Below are 22,380 nucleotides of genomic sequence, written 5' to 3' on the forward strand. Positions count from 1 at the left end.
GAAGTAGCCATCAGAGGATGGATACATGTTCTCATTCTGTTTACGCCAAATTCGGACTCTACCATTTGAATGTCTCAACAGAAATCGAGACTCATCAGACCAGGCAACATTTTTCCAGTCTTCAACAGTCCAATTTTGGTGAGCTCGTGCAAATTGTAGCCTCTTTTTCCTATTTGTAGTGGAGATGAGTGGTACCCGGTGGGGTCTTCTGCTGTTGTAGCCCATCCGCCTCAAGGTTGTGCGTGTTGTGGCTTCATAAATGCTTTGCTGCATACCTCGGTTGTAACGAGTGGTTATTTCAGTCAACGTTGCTCTTCTATCAGCTTGAATCAGTCGGCCCATTCTCCTCTGACCTCTAGCATCCACAAGGCATTTTTGCCCACAGGACTGCCGCATACTGGATGTTTTTCCCTTTTCACATTATTCTTTGTAAACCCTAGAAATGGTTGTGCGTGAAAATCCCAGTAACTGAGCAGATTGTGAAATACTCAGACCGGCCCGTCATTCAGTTTGGAGTTCAGGAGATTGTCTTGACCAGGACCACCCCCCTAAATGCATTGAAGCAACTGCCATGTGATTGGTTGACTAGATAATTGCATTAATGAGAAATAGAACAGGTGTTCCTAATAATTCTTTAGGTGAGTGTATTTCAAGTATTTATTTTAATGTTGATGATTCTGGCTTACAGCTAATGAAAACCCAATAGTCAAGTATCTAAAAAAATTTGAATATTATGAAATAGTTCAATAATGTAGACACATTGTGCCACACTGTAATTAGCTAATCAACACAAAACACCTGCAAAGCTTTCCTAAGCCTTTAAATGGTCCCTCAGTCTGGTTCAGCAGGATACACAATCATGTGTATTCAAGGGTATTTAAAGCGACACTCTCATGAAATGGTAACTATAGACTTGCATAGAAAAGGAGATGTACGGTTCACAAAGCAGGTGGTTTGTAATTCAGCAGGTCAACGCGCTCATCACTTGATCAAACTGGGGACCCGAAAAGAGGCTGCAATACATAGACGATGCTCCAAATGAGAATATAAAATATTGTGACGCACAGGAGGAACCAGAGATCATATGAGGTGCTCTCAGTGGAGTAGGTTCACCCTATCTACTTAATTAAATGACAATAGGAACAATATGGACTGGGCACTCTCTGATATCTCGACCAATATTGAATTTATTAGATATACCTAGTCCTACCCAATTGGGGGGTGAACTAAGAACAATAAAATATCGGATAGAACATAAAAATCGAGGACATCTACAATAAAATAATATCACAATAAAATCGATAACATAATCGATAAAAAATATTGCTGTGTAAAACAAAGTTCATATACTGATATTCGAACAATTGGTAAAACAGCATACACAATAGCAGCAATCAATGGTGTGGAATGAAAAACCTCAAGACCTTGAGGATTGATGTTTGTTTGATTATGAATTAAAGCATGAAGATAAAAGTCTGAATCCCATATAAATCACTTGGATCGAATGAGGTTGGTTAATGGGAACTTAATCGCATATACAACTTGTATTAAGCTATTGCCCAACAAGCAGTTCTAGCGGCATCCCGCTATGTTAAAATCTCAGCGGCGTCCCACTAAAGCAATTAACTGTGTGTTCCCACTTAAGCCGGCATAAAAAAAATTGAAAAATCAAACAGTCTTACCATTCGAAGGAGCAAGTGCCCAAAAAGTGCTCTGGACGTTGGTCTTTAAGTACAGTACAGACCAAAAGTTTGGACACACCTTCTCATTCAAAGAGTTTTCTTTATTTTCATGACTATGAAGGCATCAAAACTATGAATTAACACATGTGGAATTATATACATAACAAACAAGTGTGAAACAACTGAAAATATGTAATATTCTAGGTTCTTCAAAGTAGCCACCTTTTGCTTTGATTACTGCTTTGCACACTCTTGGCATTCTCTGGATGAGCTTCAAGAGGTAGTCCCCTGAAATGGTCTTCCAACAGTCTTGAAGGAGTTCCCAGAGATGCTTAGCACTTGTTGGCCCTTTTGCCTTCACTCTGTGTTCCAGCTCACCCCAAACCATCTCGATTGGGTTCAGGTCCGGTGACGGTAGAGGCCAGGTCATCTGGCGCAGCACCCCATCACTCTCCTTCATGGTCAAATAGCCCTTACTTTCAAAGTTTTCCCAATTTTTCAGCTGACTGACTGACCTTCATTTCTTAAAGTAATGATGGCCACTCATTTTTCTTTACTTAGCTGCTTTTTTCTTGCCATAATACAAATTCTAACAGTCTATTCAGTAGGACTATCAGCTGTGTATCCACCTGACTTCTCCTCAACGCAACTGATGGTCCCAACCCCATTTATAAGGCAAGAAATCCCACTTATTAAACCTGACAGGGCACACCTGTGAAGTGAAAACCATTTCAGGGGACTACCTCTTGAAGCTCATCAAGAGAATGCCAAGAGTGTGCAAAGCAGTAATCAAAGCAAAAGGTGGCTACTTTGAAGAACCTAGAATATGACATAGTTTTGATGCCTTCAGTGTGAATCTACAATTTTCATGGTCATGAAAATAAAGAAAACTCTTTGAATGAGAAGGTGTGTTCAAACTTTTGGTCTGTACTGTATAATCGACCGTAGTCTTACGAACTTTCTTCAGTCTAAACTCCCATTCCGGTGACTTGTTTTCACGTGGACCTCGATAGTTTTGCACGGTCTTTAATTCGACAAGATTTTAGTCACCTACTGCGCGGCAGACGGTATTAGGTTGGCACTTTCGTATAGATTTTCTTCATCACACTTGGCAAGAGATCCTTTGGGGGATTAAAACCAGATGCATTTTGGGGTATTGAATAACCCCTTCCTCAGTGGTTGCAAATCCCCCCAGAATGCCCCTCTTTTATAGGGGTTGTGATGTCATACAAAGTCCGGTCTGGATCTTCTTGTTATGGGAACCAGATAATAATTTTAGTATCGATCCTTTATTCGAATATAGTAAGTGCTGCTATGTGTGAATAATAACTTAGACATCTGTATGCAAATATAAATACATATGGCCATCTAATTAATCATAAAATAAAGAAAAACAGAAGGGATAATAAAACCAGTCAAAAAATACCAAAGCAATATCGTAGCTCAAAATCCCAACATACAATTACACAGACTTAGTTGTTCTTTCAATTGGTCTATAAAACGCATCGGATCCCATGCGGTACCGGTGCAGCAATGTTGCGATTTTGTGTAAAAATAGCTAAATGGAACTTCCCCATTAATCCCTCCTCCATATAGGGGTATATTATAGCAATAATATACTATGCATCCCAAAATTGATTATATTAAACATAATCTCCAATCTGGACATAAGTCTGTTTCTTGCAGTTGGGAAGAACTTCTTAGCACAAATAATGACGAAGCATAGGGTGGGGGCCCCTTACTAAGGGAAAACCAGCCAGGAATTAAAAATACCTGGCAAGGTTAGCCGTCGGCAAGGGGCGCCCACCTAATGTCTAAAGGAAACCAAAGAGTTCGAACGCTGCATTTAGACCACCCGGAAGCAGGGTATTCAACTCAAAGATCCGTTGGGTTTCCAACCTAGACATCTTAGCAATATGATTCCCACCCCTCCAATATTTTTCTACTTTGTCAATGGGCGCAAATTTTAGACATGATGGATTTTTATTGTGGTCAATTCTAAAATGGTTGGCTAATTAGTGGGTTTCCAAACCTTTCCAAATGTTAGCAATATGTTCTGACATGCGTTTTTTCAAGGACTTTTTGGTCCTCCCAACGTATTGGCGTTTACACGGACACTCTATGATATAAATAACATTTTCAGAATTACAAGATAAAAAATGTTTTATAGAGTGTCTGTGCTTGTTTGTAGTTGATATCACTTCACTAGTTATTCGAGGAAAAGTAGTAATCTTGCAATTGTTACATTGCCCACATCTAAAAAAATATATATATATTCACCCAACTTTGGATCGAAGTGGTATGGTTCATATCATTTTTAATTGTGGGTGCTACTTTATTGCCTAAATTTGCAGCTTTGGTGAATGTGATAAGGGGATTTGTAGGGATGGTAGAGCCTATTATTTTGTCTTTTTATATTAAGTGCCAATATTTTTGTATGATGGTCTTAATCTTTTTGTGGTCATGACTATACGGTAATATTGACCGTAATTGATCTCCCTTTTGTTCCTTCTGGGCTTTATTTTCACCAAAAAAATCAGCTCGTTCCAGGTTTCTCACTTTATTCAGTGCTCCATCTATCAGTGCAATGGCACCAGGTCTGTCCCCAGTCTGGGAGCCACGACTTGCTCATCCCAGTTAGCCATAAATAAATTGGCATAAATGGGGGCGAACCTGGTGCCCAAAGCAGTCCCTTGGATTTGTAAAAAAGAATCACCATTAAAATTAAAGTTAAAATTATTGTGGTCCCACAATTATTTTAACTTTAATGGTGATTATTTTTTACAAATCCAAGGGACAGTTGAATACCCTGCTTCCGGGTGGTCTGAATGCAGAGTTCGAACTCTTTGGTTTCCTTTAGACATCAGGTGGGCGCCCCTTGCCGACAGCTAACCTTGCCAGGTATTTTTTAATTCCTGGCTGGTTTTCCCTTAGTAAGGGGCCCCCACCCTATGCTTCGTCATTATTTGTGCTAAGAAGTTCTTCCCAACTGCAAGAAACAGACTTATGTCCAGATTGGAGATTATGTTTAATACAATCAATTTTGGGATGCATAGTATATTATTGCTATAATATACCCCTATATGGAGGAGGGATTAATGTGGAAGTTCCATTTAGCTATTTTTACACAAAATCGCAACATTGCCGCACCGGTACCGCATGGGATCCGATGCGTTTTATAGACCAATTGAAAGAACAACTAAGTCTGTGTAATTGTATGTTGGGATTTTGAGCTACGATATTGCTTTGGTATTTTTTGACTGGTTTTATTATCCCTTCTGTTTTTCTTTATTTTATGATTAATTAGATGGCCATATGTATTTATATTTGCATACAGATGTCTAAGTTATTATTCACACATAGCAGCACTTACTATATTCGAGTAAAGGATCGATACTAAAATTATTATCTGGTTCCGATAACAAGAAGATCCAGACCGGATATTGTATGACATCACAACCCCTATAAAAGAGGGGCATTCTGGGGGGATTTGCAACCACTGAGGAAGGTGTTATTCAATACCTCGAAACGCGTCTGGTTTTAACCCCCCAAAGGATCTCTTGCCAAGTGTGATGAAGAAAATCTATACGAAAGTGCCCACCTAATACCATCTGACGCGCAGTAGGTGACTAAAATCTTGTCGAATTAAAGACCGTGCACAACTATCGAGGTCCACATGAAAACAAGTCGCCGGCGTGGGAGTTTAGACGGAAGAAAGTTCGTAAGACTACGGTCGATTATACTTAAAGACCAACGTCCAGAGCACTTTTTGGGCACTTGCTCCATCGAATGGTAAGACTGTTCGATTTTTTTATTTTTTTATGCCGGCTTAAGTGTGCTGGGAACACACAGTTAATTGATTCAGCGGGACGCTGCAGAGATTTTAACATAGCGGGATGCCGCTAGAACTGCTTGTTGGGGAATAGCTTAATAAAAGTTGTATATGCGATTGAGTTCCCATTAATCAACCTCATTCGATCCAAGTAATTTATATGGGATTCAGACTTTTATCTTCATGCTTTAATTCATAATCGAACAAACATCGATCCTCAAGGTCTTGAGGTTTTGCATTCCACACCATTGATTGCTGCTATTGTGTATGCTGTTTTACCAATTGTTCGAATATCAGTATATGAACTTTGTTTTACACAGCGATATTTTTTTATCGATTATGTTATCGATTTTATTGTGATATCATTTTATTGTAGATGTCCTCGATTTTTATGTTCTATCTGATATTTTATTGTTCTTCGTTCACCCCCCAATTGGGTAGGACTAGGTATATCTAATAAATTCAATATTGGTCAAGATATCAGAGTACCCAGTCCATATTGTTCCGATGCTCTACTTTAAAGGCTCCCTCTATAATTCTCAATTGTCTCTGAGCAGAGCTCATTATGTTTGCCCACAGAATAAACATGGAGAAAGCAGATTCTGCTCCTTAACGCTCTCTTATTCAGTCAGAATCAGTCAGAAGCAGCATATACAGCACTGAGCCGTATAGATGTGATAAAGCAGTTGGGTGAGGTGAAAGACTTACTATCAGCTGCTGTGTTGAATCCTCTCTCCATAGACTTGTAAGGGATGATGTAATCTGATCCTTCAGTGAGCAGGCAGACCATCTTGGTCTCCCAAGATGGATTTCTCATAAATTTTGGAGATAAAGTTAGTTTAGAAGGGGAGGGGGCAGTGTAGTGCCCTGGAGCAGGGATACTTTGAAGTCTGAACATTTGTGGACATTTGCCCCTGTTAGCGCTATGTAAAGTCATCAACTCCTTACTTGATTTCACTTTAAAGGGTTAAGTTGCGCTGACTTATACTGTTTAATACAGTGGAACTGCATATTATATGTTTGTTGTGAAACATATCCTGCTCATTTCCATGCCACTGTGGAAAGGCTTAATGAATACTGAGAGACTTTTGGGACTTTCTAGCTAATAATAATGAGAAGCTAGTAATTTTACACAACTACCATTGGGTTCTACAGCTACCATAGAAGAGCATGGTTTAAAGGGAAAAAGCCAACCCATTTACTACCAAAACCAGACAGACTGACCTATTGAATGCCAGGTGCTGCTATCATATTATATCTGAAAACCTGTTTTTGTCTGGAAAAATTGCTGTGTCATTGCATGATACTCTGCCACAGACCCTGGGCCACCAACCTCTGTCCAGGGTATCAGTCTTCTGAGAGAGAGGCAGCTAGCTTAGGCCTATCCTCAGCATCAAACCCTTTTTCTGACAGGAAGGAGACTGGAGAAGCCAGCCCTATGTCTCGCCTGTATTGTTTTGGAACTGAATTCCTCCAGTAAAGAAGCACACTGGTTTACTGCAGACCCTGACTCTCTGGAATTATTTATCATTGGGGTGCACCACGTTTTACCATACCTTCCGGAGAACAATAATACATTTTGACACCAACGGTGTTTCTCTGATAAGATATCTTACAAAGTTTATTATATTCACCTGCACTATTGATTTCAGTTGTCTAAAAATACCATGACCATTTAAATATAGTGCTATGACAGCAAAGTAATTGTTTGACCCAGGTGAAAGAAACCATAGCTACAACTCTGTCTAAAATATTATTTAAACACAATATATAGAAAGAAATTATCCAGCTTTAAAGCTACTAAATGTTTTCAATAAGGACACATTTTGGCATACATCTTTACAATAGAAGCCTGTAGGAGCTGTACAGTGTGCATCTGGTCCTTCTGTCATAGACCACAAATATAGTGTGAATCTAGCTTTAGATCTGGGGAATCTGTAGACACAGAATAGTAAGTTTATTTTCAGCCAGTGGTCATGTAACAGGGCAGGGCAATTACCCACAGCTATGTTAGTATTACTGCAGCAACTCCAACTGTATGTACTCTAGTCTAGCCCTGACTCTGCGGAGGAGAAATCCTTTCTTATAGGCACTGTAATTTGAAGTCCTTCCAGTGAATGAAAAATTCAATTTGGCTGCTTCACCGAATTTTACCCAAAAATTTGCTTTGTGACTAATTACTTAGTCACGAAGCGCATTTTTTTGTAAGTAGTGGGTGCAATGACAGGGAGCTGCTATAGCGCCGCTCCCCATCATTGTATAACTAATATGCCGCGTTCATACATGATCGCGGCATCTGACAGTAAAAACTGTGTAAAATGAACAGAAAAAAAAGTAAATCATACTTACCTGATCTATTGGCTTGCCACGGGACGGCCGGCGCCATTTTGCTCGAAGATCTGGCGTGAAATCTCACGCGGCCTGAGATGACGTCATCACGTTGGCCAGCGTTGTGATGTCATACGTCACCACGCACGGGATTTTGGCCGAGATCTTCAATCAAGATGGTGGCGGCCGGCTCGTCACAAGCAAATGGAGGAGGTAAGTATGATTTTTTCTTTTTTACACTATTCCAGGTTCAATTGGTTCATTACCACGAAGCACAAGGAAATTTGGCTTCGCGGCAAATCAAATTTGTCCTGAAATTCAGATAGAATTCCATTTACGCTAGTTGGATTCAATTCACTCAACTCTAACATTGACGGTCACAAAAACTCTGTGTATCCAAAATGTTGGGGGTGTAACCAAATAAAGCACATAACAGAAACACAATGAAGTAGAAATTCATACTACCTGTTAGGCCCCTTTTACACGAGCGATTTTTCCGCGCGGGTGCAATACGTGACGTGAACGCATAGCACCCGCACTGAATCCTGACCCATTAATTTCAATGGGTCTGTGTACATGAGCGTTTTTTTTCACGCATCAGTTCTGCTTTTTTTTTTTTAAACGCAGCATGTTCTATATTCTGCGTTTTTTACGCAGCATGTTCTATATTCTGCGTTTTTCACGCAGCCCTTGCCCCATAGAAGTGAATGGGTCTTCAGTGAAAAACGCATTGCATCCGGAAGCAAGTACGGATGCAATGCGTTTTTCACTGATGGTTGCTAGGAGATGTTGTTTGTAAACCTTCATTTTTTTATCACACGCATCAAAAACGCATCAAAACGCATTACACTGAACGCAATCGCAGACAAAACTGACTGGGCTTGCTTGTAAAATGGTGCGAGTTTCACTGAACGCACCCTGAACGCATCCGGACCTAATCCGTATCGTTTGTGTGAAAGAGGCCTTAGTGTTTTGCATACTGTGCTGCAATCCAATATGTTAATATTCTTACTAACACAAAGTCATTAATATCTATAATATTCTAATTATTCCTTATGATCTGTAACATGATTAATAGATCCAGCATATGTATTCTAGAATCACAATTATATTGCCTAATTACAACCTAGGACCTCAGACTGAACAGCTACTGTAATTGCCCCTGGAAATGTTGGTATCCCTCCCAGTTAATATTAGCATTCAAATGAAAGCGGTGTTCAATGTGGATTTCACTGAGTGCTAATTGCTAAGATTAAAGCAGATTAAACATTTTGCAGGATCAACAGTGCAGCATTGGCACTTTCTGCATGCTCCAACAGCAAATGAACATCTATTTTTAATTTTCTCCACAAAAGCATTTCTACCCACATTATCTATTAGTCTCTGAAAGCTGAGCATGGTCTTGAACGGCGAACATATTAGAGCAATGGGCATTTTGGTATTTTTACTGTGTTCCTTGTGCAATAAATTACCATTTGAATATTTACAGAAAATAGACCTTATCCTGACCTCCCTATTTACCTCTATACATCTACAGACAGACTGAACAAAACAATACCAATTTTAAAAACATACATTTGCCTTGATGTGACCTGAAAGAATATCCTATTCCTTTGTCTAAAAGAACCTGGATTTTAAACTCTTAATGCCCCATCTACACGACTGTATCTGTTTTGTGGTCCACAAATTGCAGATCCGCGAAATACTGATACCGTTTGTGTTGCATCCACATCTTTTGCGGACCCATTGAGAAGTGAGCAGGACAAGTATAGGACATGTTCTATCTGTTTGCGGAAAGAACATATGGATGTGGCAAGCACACGGATGTCCATTCTGCATCCATATGTCCGTTCCTCAAAATTTCAATGGGCCTAGAAAAAAAAAATACAGACTGCACATGAACCCCATCTGTATTTTGCAGTTCCGTGGCTTGCAGAACAAAACAGACATGGTCGTTTGCATGGGGCCTAAAGAGGTTATTCACCCCTGGGGACATTTTGTTACAGATCGCTCCACCATGACTGGACCCGCGATGGTAATCATACTTACCTGATCCCCACCGCTGGGTTCCAGTTCCATCGTTCATGAGACCGCTGCAGCCAATGACTAGCCTCTGCAGTGATATGTCACCAATGCATCACGTGACCCAGTGACATGACGCATTGGGGACACGTCAGTGCTGCAGCCAGTCATAGGCTGCAGCATTCAAACCGGATGTTGACATGGGGAGACCCGGGACCTGCAAAGATGGAGGGGCAGCGATCGAGAGTAAACCCAGCGGCAGGGATCAGGTAAGTATAATTACCACCGTGGGTCCAGCCACCCTGGGGGATATGTAGAAAACACCCCAAGCCTAGTTGTTTTTTTTATATGCCATCTTTAAAAAAGCTAAATTAGTCATACTGTGTCTTAGTAAATCAGAAGTTAGAGTGATAGTCAAATGTTAGTAAAAAAACACATCAAAACACATTACACTGAACGCAATCGCAGACAAAACTGACTGGGCTTGCTTGCAAAATGGTGCGAGTTTCACTGAACGCACCCTGAACGCATCCGGACCTAATCCGTATCATTTGTTTGAAAGAGGCCTTAGTGTCCTGCATACTGTGCTGCAATCCAATATGTTAATATTCTTACTAACAAAAAGTGATTAATATCTATAATATTCTAATTATTCATTATGATCTGTAACATGATTAACTTGAAAATTATCCATTTTTAATGCCCATGTTTAGCGGCCGTTAAAAATGGAAGGAAACTGTCCATTAAAAACAGATGGATGGCCAGAAAATGGAAGCATAAATGGTTGAATAATGGCTATGAAAAACTGATAGTGGGGGAGAGTTATCAAGACTGGTGTACCCATATGCCAGTCTTAATCTCCCTGTGCTGGCATTAGATGTGCCTAATATATTAAGAGATAGGTGCCTCTTAATAAATTAGGCGCATCTCTGCTCTGCGGGGCACCAGAAACTGAAGTCTAGACTTTAACTATAACTTACGTCAGTTTCTGGCGTAAGTTATAGTAAATCCGGCGGGCAGTGTTGTGAAGCCCTGTCTCCTACAGCGAAGGCCCGCCCTCAGAAAAGTGTTGAGAAGCCTAAAAAGTCGAATATTACCACACACACACCCCCCCTCCCCGCCCCACACAACAGGGAGATGCAGCGGCGGCCATGCAGGGATCTGGAGGGATGCGCGTGTCGGAGACTGGGTAAGTATCTTCCATAGTGGGGGCCCAGGCATTGTGGGGGGTGTTTATACTGTTGGATAACCCTTTAATTACCTATAATTATATGATTCAGACACTTCAGTTGTAGAGAGAAGGCATTAGGGACACTATTGAAGGGGTTTCCTTGTGGCTTTAAAATTGTCCAACCATATAAAACACACACCTTATACTCATGTAAATTGTGTGTATTTCCCAGTCATTTCCCAGTCAGCCAAATTTTTGGTTCTATGGTGGACTCAAAGCACAGCACATAACGCTGACTTGTAAAGACAAATGCTGAAGCTTCGCTTAATCTTTATCCAACAATGACCTCAAGTTCACATTAATTTGACACTAAATACTTAAGTCATTTTACAGATACAATCAGGCAATTTGTTCTTTTGGCTATTAATTGTATTCTTTTCCAGGCACTCTTTGTCCTTACTTACTTCTGATGGAACATACTTGGAGCACACCAGATAATAATAATAATAAAAAACCTTTGTTAAAGAATTTCTAAAGCCTTCCAATAAAAATATCCCAAGAGGCTGAGATTGTACAAATAAGGAGAATTGGACTAGGACTACACAATATCTCATTTGATGTGCTTAGGTCATTCATGCTCACCTTGAGATACTGCAGAGAAATGTAAACTATCATTATTTTCTTGATGAAAAGATGATAAGGACAAGTTTGTCTTACTAAGCAAAAATTAGGTGAGAAAAACATTATTGAAATTCACTGTCCAAGGTCCATTTTTTTTGCACAACCATTCACTAGAATGGGCGAGTGTCATTGGAAAATCAGACCTAAATGATGCATTGTGTAGATTTTTTGTATGGACCGATACAGCACATGAGTTGGCCCACTGACTATAATGGGTCAGTGTTCAGTCCAGGTGCTGTTTATTCTACACTTGCACAGCACCTGGGTGTGAACATCACTCATCTGAATGAGCCTTAAAGGAAAACTTTTGTAACCAGCCATGAGATCCCAAGCAGTGATTGCCAGTTTGCCGTGTTCGCCCGCGAACACATGCGAGCTGCCATCTTAACTCACAAGTCCGGCGATGCACAGATAAGTCCTTACCTGTGCCTGTGCGCGAGCCGGTCTGAAACGAAATGCGGTCTCCGGGTGCAGGCAGTTCTGAGAACAGCCCGATGAAGGCCCCCGGAGGCTATTCTCGGAACTGCCTGCTCCCGGTGACCGCATTTCATTTCAGACCGGCTCGCGCACAGGCACAGGTAAGTGCTTACCTGTGCATCGCTGGACTTGTGAGTTAAGATGGCAGCTCGCATGTGTTCGCTGGCGAACACGGCAAACTGGCCATCACTGATCCCAAGTAGTGATCTCAGAATCATCTAATGGAGCGTGAAAATCTCATCTCACAGTCCCATTCAAATACATGGACCTTGCAGGAATGCTATCCGTCTGCAGTCCGTTTAAAAATCTTTTCTTTTTTTTTTACAGGCGAGTTGGAGCTTGCTCTTCTGAATAAGTATTTACTCTAAAAATTCAGGAGACACACAAGGAAGAAACATACTTACCATGGAGGTAGACCATGCCAATAGTATGAGGCCCTGTTAAGAAGGTGCTGAACTTATTTGCTTTGTAACATAAACCACACCAATTTCCTGTAGCCACTTCTAGGAGTGCTCGGTACAACAATAATTTGCAGCTTCCATTGAGTTCAATAGTAACTGTATAACTTTTGTATGTACTGAACTCCCTCTAGTAAAATGAGGGGGTGGGGCAATTATCAATGTATTTATGACAGGTGAATGGTATAACTACATTAAGAAATATGATGTCCAGAATGAGTGCCATATTTATAAAGCGCCTTTTATTCCTCCATGAATAAAAAAAAATTCAATTAGTCATAAATCTCACAGAGGGACCCATGTTTAGCAGATGGGGTACTTAAAGATTAAGATGAATGGGAACATGAGTAAAACTTCAGATATGTGGCAGTGCAATGCTGAAGCAATGCTGTATCAAATCGACTGCTTTTTTTCAATTTAATACATCAGGATGCATCTGTTCCGTTCGGATGCGGTTGTGTTAAATTGAAACTGAACAAACCGGATCCGGCACTAAAAACAATGTAAGTCAATGGGTGACGGATCGGCACCATTGACTTACATTGTTTTTAGTGCCGGATCCTATTTATTACGTTTTGCAGACCGGACACAAAACCGCAGAGGTTTTGTGTCCGATCAAAAAACGGAACAAACTGAAACGGAATGCATCCTGATCTACTTTGTCCCTATTGACAATGCATGGGGACAAAACGGAAGCACTTTGCTCAGGTTTTGAGATCCTCTGCTGGATCTCAAAACCGTAATACAAAGCGCAGATGTGAAAGTAGCCTTTTTTTGTTATTATGGTAACCACTATTTATGACAGTCTGAATATGATGTACATAATGGCACTGTCCCCATATTTAAAGAACTTAGTCTACTGGCATACAGTTATCCATGAGGGTGAGGTAGAAAGGTTAAATTTTTTTTTTTTTTTTATGTAACATGCTAAGAGGATCTAAGGCTAATTTTACATGGGTGACTATTCGTCCCGGATGTGGTCTGTGTTCACAACGGACACTTTCCAGATTGAACTCTTGGGTATATGCACATGAGCATTGTTCATCTTCATCCGTTTTTTCACGCGAAACTGGTCCTTGCAATTCAAAGGGTCAGTGAAAAAAAAACTGATAGCACACAGATGGACAAAACTGATCGGCCATTTTTCATTGAATGGATTCTGAGATGTTCTATATTGCTTGTGGGAAAATAAAAGATGCCAGGACAGCACAAATCTATAAATTTTAACATTATCCAGCTCTACACAAAACAGAAAGTAACAGATCGTTATGTCTTAGTAAAAAGTTTACACAGCCAACATTGAACCAAAGAGTTGGCAGAACCTCTGACCAACGGAAAGAGCAAAACAAAAAGAAGGCCGGCTGGTATAAAGGTGATGTCACCAAAATTCTTTCTTTCCTGGTAACACAGCTGAAACCACAATGACTGGTTGTCAGGGAGCTGGAGCAAACTGTTCCCAAGCACTTTTCTGAAATGAAAGGCTAACGGAAAAACTGCTTTCCACAATGGAGTGCTAGACCCCTATCAAAATAGGATCTTCTACATAAGAATGAATTTACTAGCAATGAATGTTATCTTCCCGTCTGCTTACTTTCTGTTCGCTAACAAGGACGCATATATTCCATGCTGAAGGTTTGGTTTTTTACTTTGAAACAATAAAATGAATAAAATATCATTTTTTTTAAATTGTCCTGTGCTTGCTTCCCCCTGCTATCTATATTTCTATCCCTCCTAAAGGTAGAACAAGGAAAAAATAAAAAGGCATCGAAGTGGACCTCCTTTGGCCACATCATTGTGAACAATGGTCTGCGGAACCGGATGATGAATGCCACACAACTCCAGCCACATTTAAGGGAGGTGAGAGGTGTCCAAGTGTCACGTCAGACCATTTGAAACTGTTTACATCAGCGTGGTCTGGGTGCTAGACGACCTGCAAAGGTACCTGACCACAGGTGTCATCGTCTTGCATGGGCCAGGGAGCATCTACTCTGGACAAGGGACCAGTCGGTATCAGTGCTGATCACTGATGAAAATCAATTCACGCTGAGCAAAAATTATGTCCGCCAACGATGTTGGAGATCTCAAGGAAAGCGCTATGCATCAGCCACTGTTGTCACCAGATGAGCCTTTGTTGGTTGTGGGTGTCTTACAGTGTGGGTAGGTGTGTCTAGTCAATACAGAACTGCCCTACACTTTGTGAATGATACAAAGGCAAGCCCATACTACTTGAATAACATCATTAATTCAGTGTTTGTGCCTCTGCATGAACAACACAGGCCTAATTTTATCTTCATGGACGAGAATGCATCTGCTCATCGAGGTTGCATTATTAGGGAACGGCTGGGTTACCTCAAATGGAGGGGCCTGCACTTTCTCCAGGCCTGAATCTCATTGAAAACCTATGGGATCAACTGAGTTGCTGTGTAGATGCTTGTAACTCTGTACCCCAGAACGTCAATGAACTGAGGGCCGCTCTTCAAAAAGAGTGAGATGCCATGCCTTAGCAGACAATAAGTTGATTTGTGAACACCAGGAGAGGTCTTGTCAAGCTGAAATTGATGCTCAAGGCAACACGACAAGCTATTGAGACATTGACATTTTTGTGGCAGTATACCCACCACTGTTGGCTTTTGTTTCAATAAATTGTTTGAGTAACTCAACAGACAGCCATTAATGTCTAAACCGCTGGCAACAAAAGTAATTTTCTCTCCCCGATGTCATGTGACTCGTTAGTGTTACAAGGTCTGAGGTGTGAATGGGGAGCAGGTGTGTTAAATTTGGTGTTATCGCTCTCACACTCTTTCATACTGGTCACTGGAAGTTCAACATGGCACCTCATGGCAAAGAACTCTCTGAGGATCTGAAAAAAAGATGGCCTAGAATATAAGAAGATTGCTAACACCCTGAAACGCAGCTGCACCACAGTGGCCAAGACCATACAGGGGGTTTAACAAGACAGGTTGCACTCAGAACAGGCCTTGCCATGTTCGACCAAAGATGTTGAATGCACATGCTCAGCGTCATATCTAGAGGTTGTCTTTTCAAAATAGACGTATGTCTAGTGCTGCCAGAATTGCTGCAGAGGTTAAAGGGATGAGGGGTCAGCCTGTCAGTGCTCAGACCATACGCCACACACTGCATCAAATTGGTCTGCATGGCTGTCGTCCCAGAAGGAAGCCTCTTCTAAAGATGATGCACAAGACAGCCTGCAAACAGTTTTCTGAAGACAAGCAGACTAAGGACATGGGTTACTGGAACCATGTCATGTGATCTGATGAGACCAAGATAAACTTATTTGGTTATTTTGGACGGAGATAAATCTGCAGCATTCTGAAAAGGCAAAAAGACTGAACTGAAGACATCCTTCCTGATGCATCCTGAACTGATTGCTCTCCATTCAGAACGCATTAGGATAAAACTGATCAGTTCTTTTCCGGTATTGAGCCACTAGGATGGAACTCAATGCCAGAAAAGAATAACGCTAGTGTGAAAGTACCCTAAAAATGTCCCTGTTTTGTAGTCAGGTCCAAACTGATGGAAGGCAGGACCAGCAATACCATATTGTGCCACATTATACCACTCCAACAGAGCCAAATACCACTGTCCATCACAAAATACTGCCAGCAGCACAAAATACATCCCCATAAACTTCCAAATGGCTGCCCCCCGGGCATCGGCCCACCGGGAAATTTCCCTGTAAGGTCTATGGCCAATCTGTCCCTGCCCGTCAAGCGCCTAAGGCAGCACACAACTTAAGTACTGATTGAGTGAGGCACTTAAAGATAAAGTGGGACCTGAGGTTTATCACTCTAGGCAGCACTGGACCCCCTTATGAGTTCGGTCACAATTGCACACCCTGTGACCACAATCATTATGCCCCTGCACGTAGACTATTCTTTGGGAAATATTTTATATATTGTTAATTATAAACCACTGGCACTTCAACTACTGACACATTTCTATAGGGACCACAAAATGTGTTTTATAAGTATTATCTGGTAATACCTCAGTTTTATATGCCATAAATGTCTGGCCAGTTGGATTATGATCAATGGAACTCCCACCAGCAGCAAATGGGGGTTGCCCAGTCAACCATTGCTGATGAAGAGTGGCCTGCATGTACCCTGTGCCACTGAAATTTATGGGAGAGAAAGAAAAAAATATATAGATTAGAGGGAAACTGCCTATACATTTGAATAATTCTGGAATTTTGGGTGGTGATACAACATAATATCACTATAAACTAGTTAGCCATGTATAAACTTTATTTGGATGCCTCTCTTAGAAGAGAAATTTCTATAAAACACAAAGATAATGTTAAATTGTAGTCCACCTATGTGACTATAGTCATATAACGTTCTATCTTCCCCCTTCTTCATGTCAATATAAATTTGTTAGATGAATAAGAACAGGGGACAGATAGAAGGGAGTATGATTGCAGGGACACACTATACAGGGTTAAGTTGTAGTCTACTACTATGGAGACACATAGGCCTGCATAGGAGCTGTAAACATCCAATGCACTTGGAAAGACTTTAAATCCTTTCACGTGTTGTTATATTGTAGTCTTGTGCAAAAAAAAAAAAAAAATTCAAGTGTTTCCCCATCATGCTGCATGGGTTTACTGAGGTATGTAAATAATGCAGAGAGTATTTATGGTATAACATTTTATTTATATAATTTTCTATAGTATAAAAATTTCTTTTTAATTATGGAATTTTTGGAATCCAGTGCCTGATATCTGATATATCATAAAAGGCTATGCATTTGCATTATATATATTATATAGTGGTGGTACTGTTGCATTGGTCAGTGCCCACGTTTCATGCTGAGCAAAGATAAAGCTGAAATTGCGTATATTATGAAACCGTTATTTTGATTAATAGACATTTCCCATTGCAGTGTTCTGTAATCAGTGCCAATTAAATTGTCAAGTTTCATTAATGACAGCAGAAAGCTTTATGGACATAGGGTAACCTAAATGCTGATTTCACTTACTATTTCTATAGAATGGTTAATACATGATGCAAAGTCAACAACAAGATATTTGTATGAAAGTCCTTTAGAACGTATTTAAAAAAAAAGCCAATTTTCTGTGTATAATTAGCATATATAATTATTTTGCATATGATAGCTCCAAAACAGGTATGTTATTGTGCTCTGCTATGCAAGCTGTGGTTAACAGAAGACAGATGAGTGCCTGGTGACAGCTCAGAGGTGTGAATGCCCAATGGCCCAGATATTGTCACACAGCCAACTCTCCTCAACTACTGGAGGGAGTCACAAACTTAGGCTAAACAAGATGTTATTTTATTTACTTAATTTTTTAAAAATAACCCTTTCATGCATCAAGATCTATTTCCCATCTTCTGTTTTACTAGCACAAGTCATAAAAAGACAGCAGAAACCTGTCCACCATCCCATACAATATTAATTAGTAGGGACCAACTAGTAGGACCTCACTCATCCAGAGATCCAGAACAAGGGTTCTGGTGGTGTGGAAGCTGTGATCACTCTTCATTGAAGTGAATGGGCATTAGGATGGCCATACATATGAGATTATTTCAGATTGTTTACGATAGCCAATGGTAATCTTCTGTCTGCCAAAAATGTGATCGTCCAGGTTGGAAAATTCGGACGATAACTTGACATTAAGCTGAAGTACTTGGGAGTCATTTTTTTTTTATAATTCACTCCTAGTCAGCCAGTTTAGGCCTCTTGCACACGAACGTGTGCGCCCCGTTGCCGTGCTGCGGGCCGCAGTGCACGAACACCCACGGTGGGGCAGCCGCAGCAGATCGCAGACTCATTTACTTTAATGGGTCCGCGATTGGGCTGCTCCGCAAAAAGATAGGACATGTCCTATCTTTTTGCAGAACGGAAGTACGGGACAAAACCCCACGGAAGCACTCCGTAGTTCCGTGCTTCTGTTCCGCACCATTCCGCATTTGCGGACCCATTGAAGTGAATGGGTCCGCATCCGTGATGCGGAATGCACGCAGAACAGTGGCCACGGAGTGCACACATTCGTGTGCAATAAGCCTTAGTCTGGTGGGATCTTTTGTTCGATCGATCTCACGGACAAACGATCAGCCACAGCGAAGCCGAACATTCTCTCATTCTCCGTCAGAATCTGCAGGTAAAATGCCGCATAACCCATAACAGAATATTGCAGTTAGGTAATCTGACATTACTTACTACCACTTTTCTAAAAAGAGAAGTTTGATTTTTACTGACACACACAGCTATAGTAGTCTGTGTCAGTATTCAGGTTTATGGATCCACCACATATAGGGGTACAGTTTAAATCTCAGTGTTTTAATGCAACCTAGAGTAACTTCATTAATACATGTCCCCTGTTGTATATGCCTTTTACTCTTATGAGAAAGGTCTTGTGTCTTTTTCAGATTGTTTCAATGTAATGACTGAGTTATTCTGCACAAAACTTTGTCTGGCCAGCCATGTACAATATATATCATATTCCCCCTACACATGCCTGTTTGACTCTGGTGGCAGCTTATCTTCGGGAGAACAACCGGTTAAAATTCCACTGCGAGATTTCTTTTCATTCCCATGTGTGACAAAATGCACGAGGAAGACATCCAAACAAGTCTCTCGTCAAATACATTGTGCAAGAAATCTCTGAATGGCCATGAAAAATTCAATCAGCCGGGCTACTTTTTCGAAGGAACTGGGCACATCTAACTGGCACTACAGAAGAAAGCTTCACAAGAAGTGGGATACGAGCGTCATCAAACTGCCTAATAAATGTTCCAGCTGATGATAATATTGTAATAATATTACATTTGTGATGCTGTGAAATGCGTGATGTTTAATACATTAGTCCTCTGATAGTTATTACGTTGCGCTTCACTACGCATGAAAGGGTTAACGATCAGCTTTGGAGAAAAAAAATAGGACATCTGCACACCAGATGGGCGGCTTTATTAATACGGTATATTTAGTAATAATGAAACTTCTAATTGTTTGGACGATGACTTTTTCTTTGTGGAGATGTGCGTGCCCATCACAGCGGGAGCCAAGCTTACGCTAATTACAGTAGACAGTCCTGTGTGGACGAGCACTCAGCATACAGGCGAGATTTCATCATCAGCCATTGTCAAACTACTGACTTCAATTAGCACTGGAGCTGGGAAAGGACTCAGCACTAAAGGCAAAGAAGACTTGAAATATGAAACAGCAGAGAAAACCGCGAGTGCAGATGTAGCAGACCTGAAGTGGTCATTTAACCCCTTAGGGGTCCGGCGTTGTTTGCATACTATAAGAACACTCTTCTTGCCGTAGCGTTATCTACAGTCTATAAATAATACATTGCGATATCACAAGGAGCCGTGCCAAATGACAAACTCAGCTGTGCCACATATATATATCGGAATGACATACAGTTAGGCTGTAGAGATTCATGTACAGTAAATGTGTAATAAATGAGAAGTAGCACTCTACCTTGCTGGAGAGCTCCCCAGTACAGGATGCAGAGCATGCTCTACTCTGAGCAGTGTGTTACCACTGACTACTCTTCTCCATCCTAGCCTTGTGTCCACATATAAGACGCGCAGGTAAGCAGTATCCACAGACGTCTCCAGGTATGGGCACCACATACAGTACACATGTAATGACTGATGCTTTCAACTGAGCTCTCACAGCTGCTGAGCAAAGATGCTTGAAAGGGAACGTCCTGGTAACTCCACCCAGCAGACAACCCTCTGAGCATGTCCTGTCTGTACAAGCAGAGGGCAGGCACACCTTCCTCAATGTGCTAGACTTCTCAACATTTACATACAGCTGAAATCATTCAAAAAAGGATATGTATTCTTTATAAGACATGATTAAAATTCAGTTCCATTCTGTATAGAAGAAATAATATTGATAATACTGCATTGCAAAGCAACATTCAAAACTGAGAGGCTGCTTAGTCGGAAAACACAAAAATAGGAGGTGATACCAAAAAGTCACAATACATTCCCTTGCTTTCTGGATTTTGGCTTTGCCCATTTGTTTTCTTTGTTTACAGCCATGGGACTCATGATAAATGTCACGATGACATACAGGTGAAACTCGAAACATTCGAATATCATGCAAAAGTCCATTTATTTCAGTAATGCAAATTAAAAGGAATTGCATTAATGCAGCTTAAAATTAGAATTTTGTGAAAAGGTTGAATATTCTAGGCTCAAAGTGTCACACTCTAGTCAGCTAATAATCCATACCCCCTGAACAAAGGGTACCTCAAAATTGTGACTTTGGGGTTTCATAAGCTATAAGCCATAATCATCCAAATTATAACAAATAAAGGCTTGAAATATCTCGCTTTGCATGTAATGAGTCTATCTCATATGTTAGTTTCACCTTTTAAGTTGCATTACTGAAATAAATGGGCTTTGCATGATATTCAAATTTTTTGAGTTTCACCTGTATATATGCAGTGGTAGCTGAGCATGTCTATTACTGCTCCATACAAGTCAACAGCAGTTACTATATGAAAGCTGGCAAGTGAGAGCACTCCTTGGAGGGGCTGGTGAAAAGGAATAGGGGACTAGGAAACCTGGTTGTAGTGATCAGCTGGGGTTCCAGTAGTCAAGCCCCCTGTGGATAATTAATAAATGTTAAAGAGGACCTTTCACCTTGAAAAACATTGTGAACTAAGTATGCTGCCATGGAGAGCGGCGCCCAGGGATCTCACTGCACTTACTATTATCCCTGGGCGCCGCTCCGTTCTCCCGTTATGCCCTCTGGTATCTTCACTCACTAAGTTATAGTAGGCGGTGTCTGCCCTTGTTCTGTGGGCGTCTCCTTCTCCTAGGCTGCAGCGCTGGAGAAAAAAACCTCCCAGGCTGTGAGCTGTGCGCTGCGATTGGCCAGCGCTACAGCCTAGGAGGAGGAGACGCCCACAGGACAAGGGCAGACACCGCCTACTATAACTTAGTGAGTGAAGATACCGGAGGGCATAACGGGAGAATGGAGCGGCGCCCAGGGGTAATAGTAAGTGCAGTGAGATCCCTGGGCGCCGCTCTCCATGGCAGCATACTTAGTTCACAATGTTTTTCAAGGTGAAAGGTCCTCTTTAATGTTGAATCCCTTTAAAAAGGAAAGAAAAGACGGGTGGAAGTACAGATGTAGCAGGGGTAACACTCACACTCCTAACTCAAATTTCTTAACTCATCGCGTTATCTTGAAACAAAAGCCATTAAAAAGCAATTGCTTAACGCATCGTAAGTAAATGGGAGTATATCAAATTGCAGGGTACCGTGGGTTTTATTAGGACCTGCTGAACATATTGGGGGGACATTTATCAATAAAGGTGTAATTTGCACCAAAAAAAATACTAACATTACAAGTCAAAAGTGGTGATTTGTTTCAGCTGTAATTATACTGCGCCCCCGCTGCAAGTGAGACAATGCGGTGTGTTATCTTGAAGAGAAAGGCGCATGCCACTTTTAAAACGAGACTTTTTTAAATATAAACCTTTTTCTCTCAACTTACGACATTTTAACGCCAATAGCACTAAAATGCAACTTTTTAAAAATTGAAATGTGCCATTTCCGCCAACCCTGCCAGACCGCACTTGCGACTTTTGAAATATATTTGCGACTTTTAAAGCATATTTGCGACATTTCCTCTGGTAAATTGCGACTTTTGTCTCAGACTCGGGACATTTTTGTAATTGTTTTGTTTTTGTTGAATGACAATTTACTGACAGAACCCTGTAGT

The 22,380-nt window shown here is 40.9% G+C and overlaps 1 protein-coding gene across 4 annotated transcripts in view; it reads right to left on the reverse strand.

Moving 5' to 3' along the window:
• FRMPD1 (FERM and PDZ domain containing 1) overlaps window positions 1-20,293 on the reverse strand; it is a 225,848-nt gene extending 205,555 nt beyond the window's left edge. For all 4 annotated transcript variants that reach the window (XM_040417347.1, XM_040417343.1, XM_040417345.1 and 1 more), the window contains exon 1: window positions 20,116-20,293. The gene's annotated coding sequence lies outside the window, so the exon portion shown is untranslated. The remainder of the gene's footprint in view (window positions 1-20,115) is intronic.
• Between the last annotated feature and the right edge of the window lie 2,087 nt (window positions 20,294-22,380).

The sequence above is a fragment of the Bufo bufo genome, chromosome 2 (genome assembly GCF_905171765.1).
Source record: "Bufo bufo chromosome 2, aBufBuf1.1, whole genome shotgun sequence".
In the NCBI taxonomy this organism is placed as follows: Eukaryota; Metazoa; Chordata; class Amphibia; order Anura; family Bufonidae; genus Bufo; species Bufo bufo.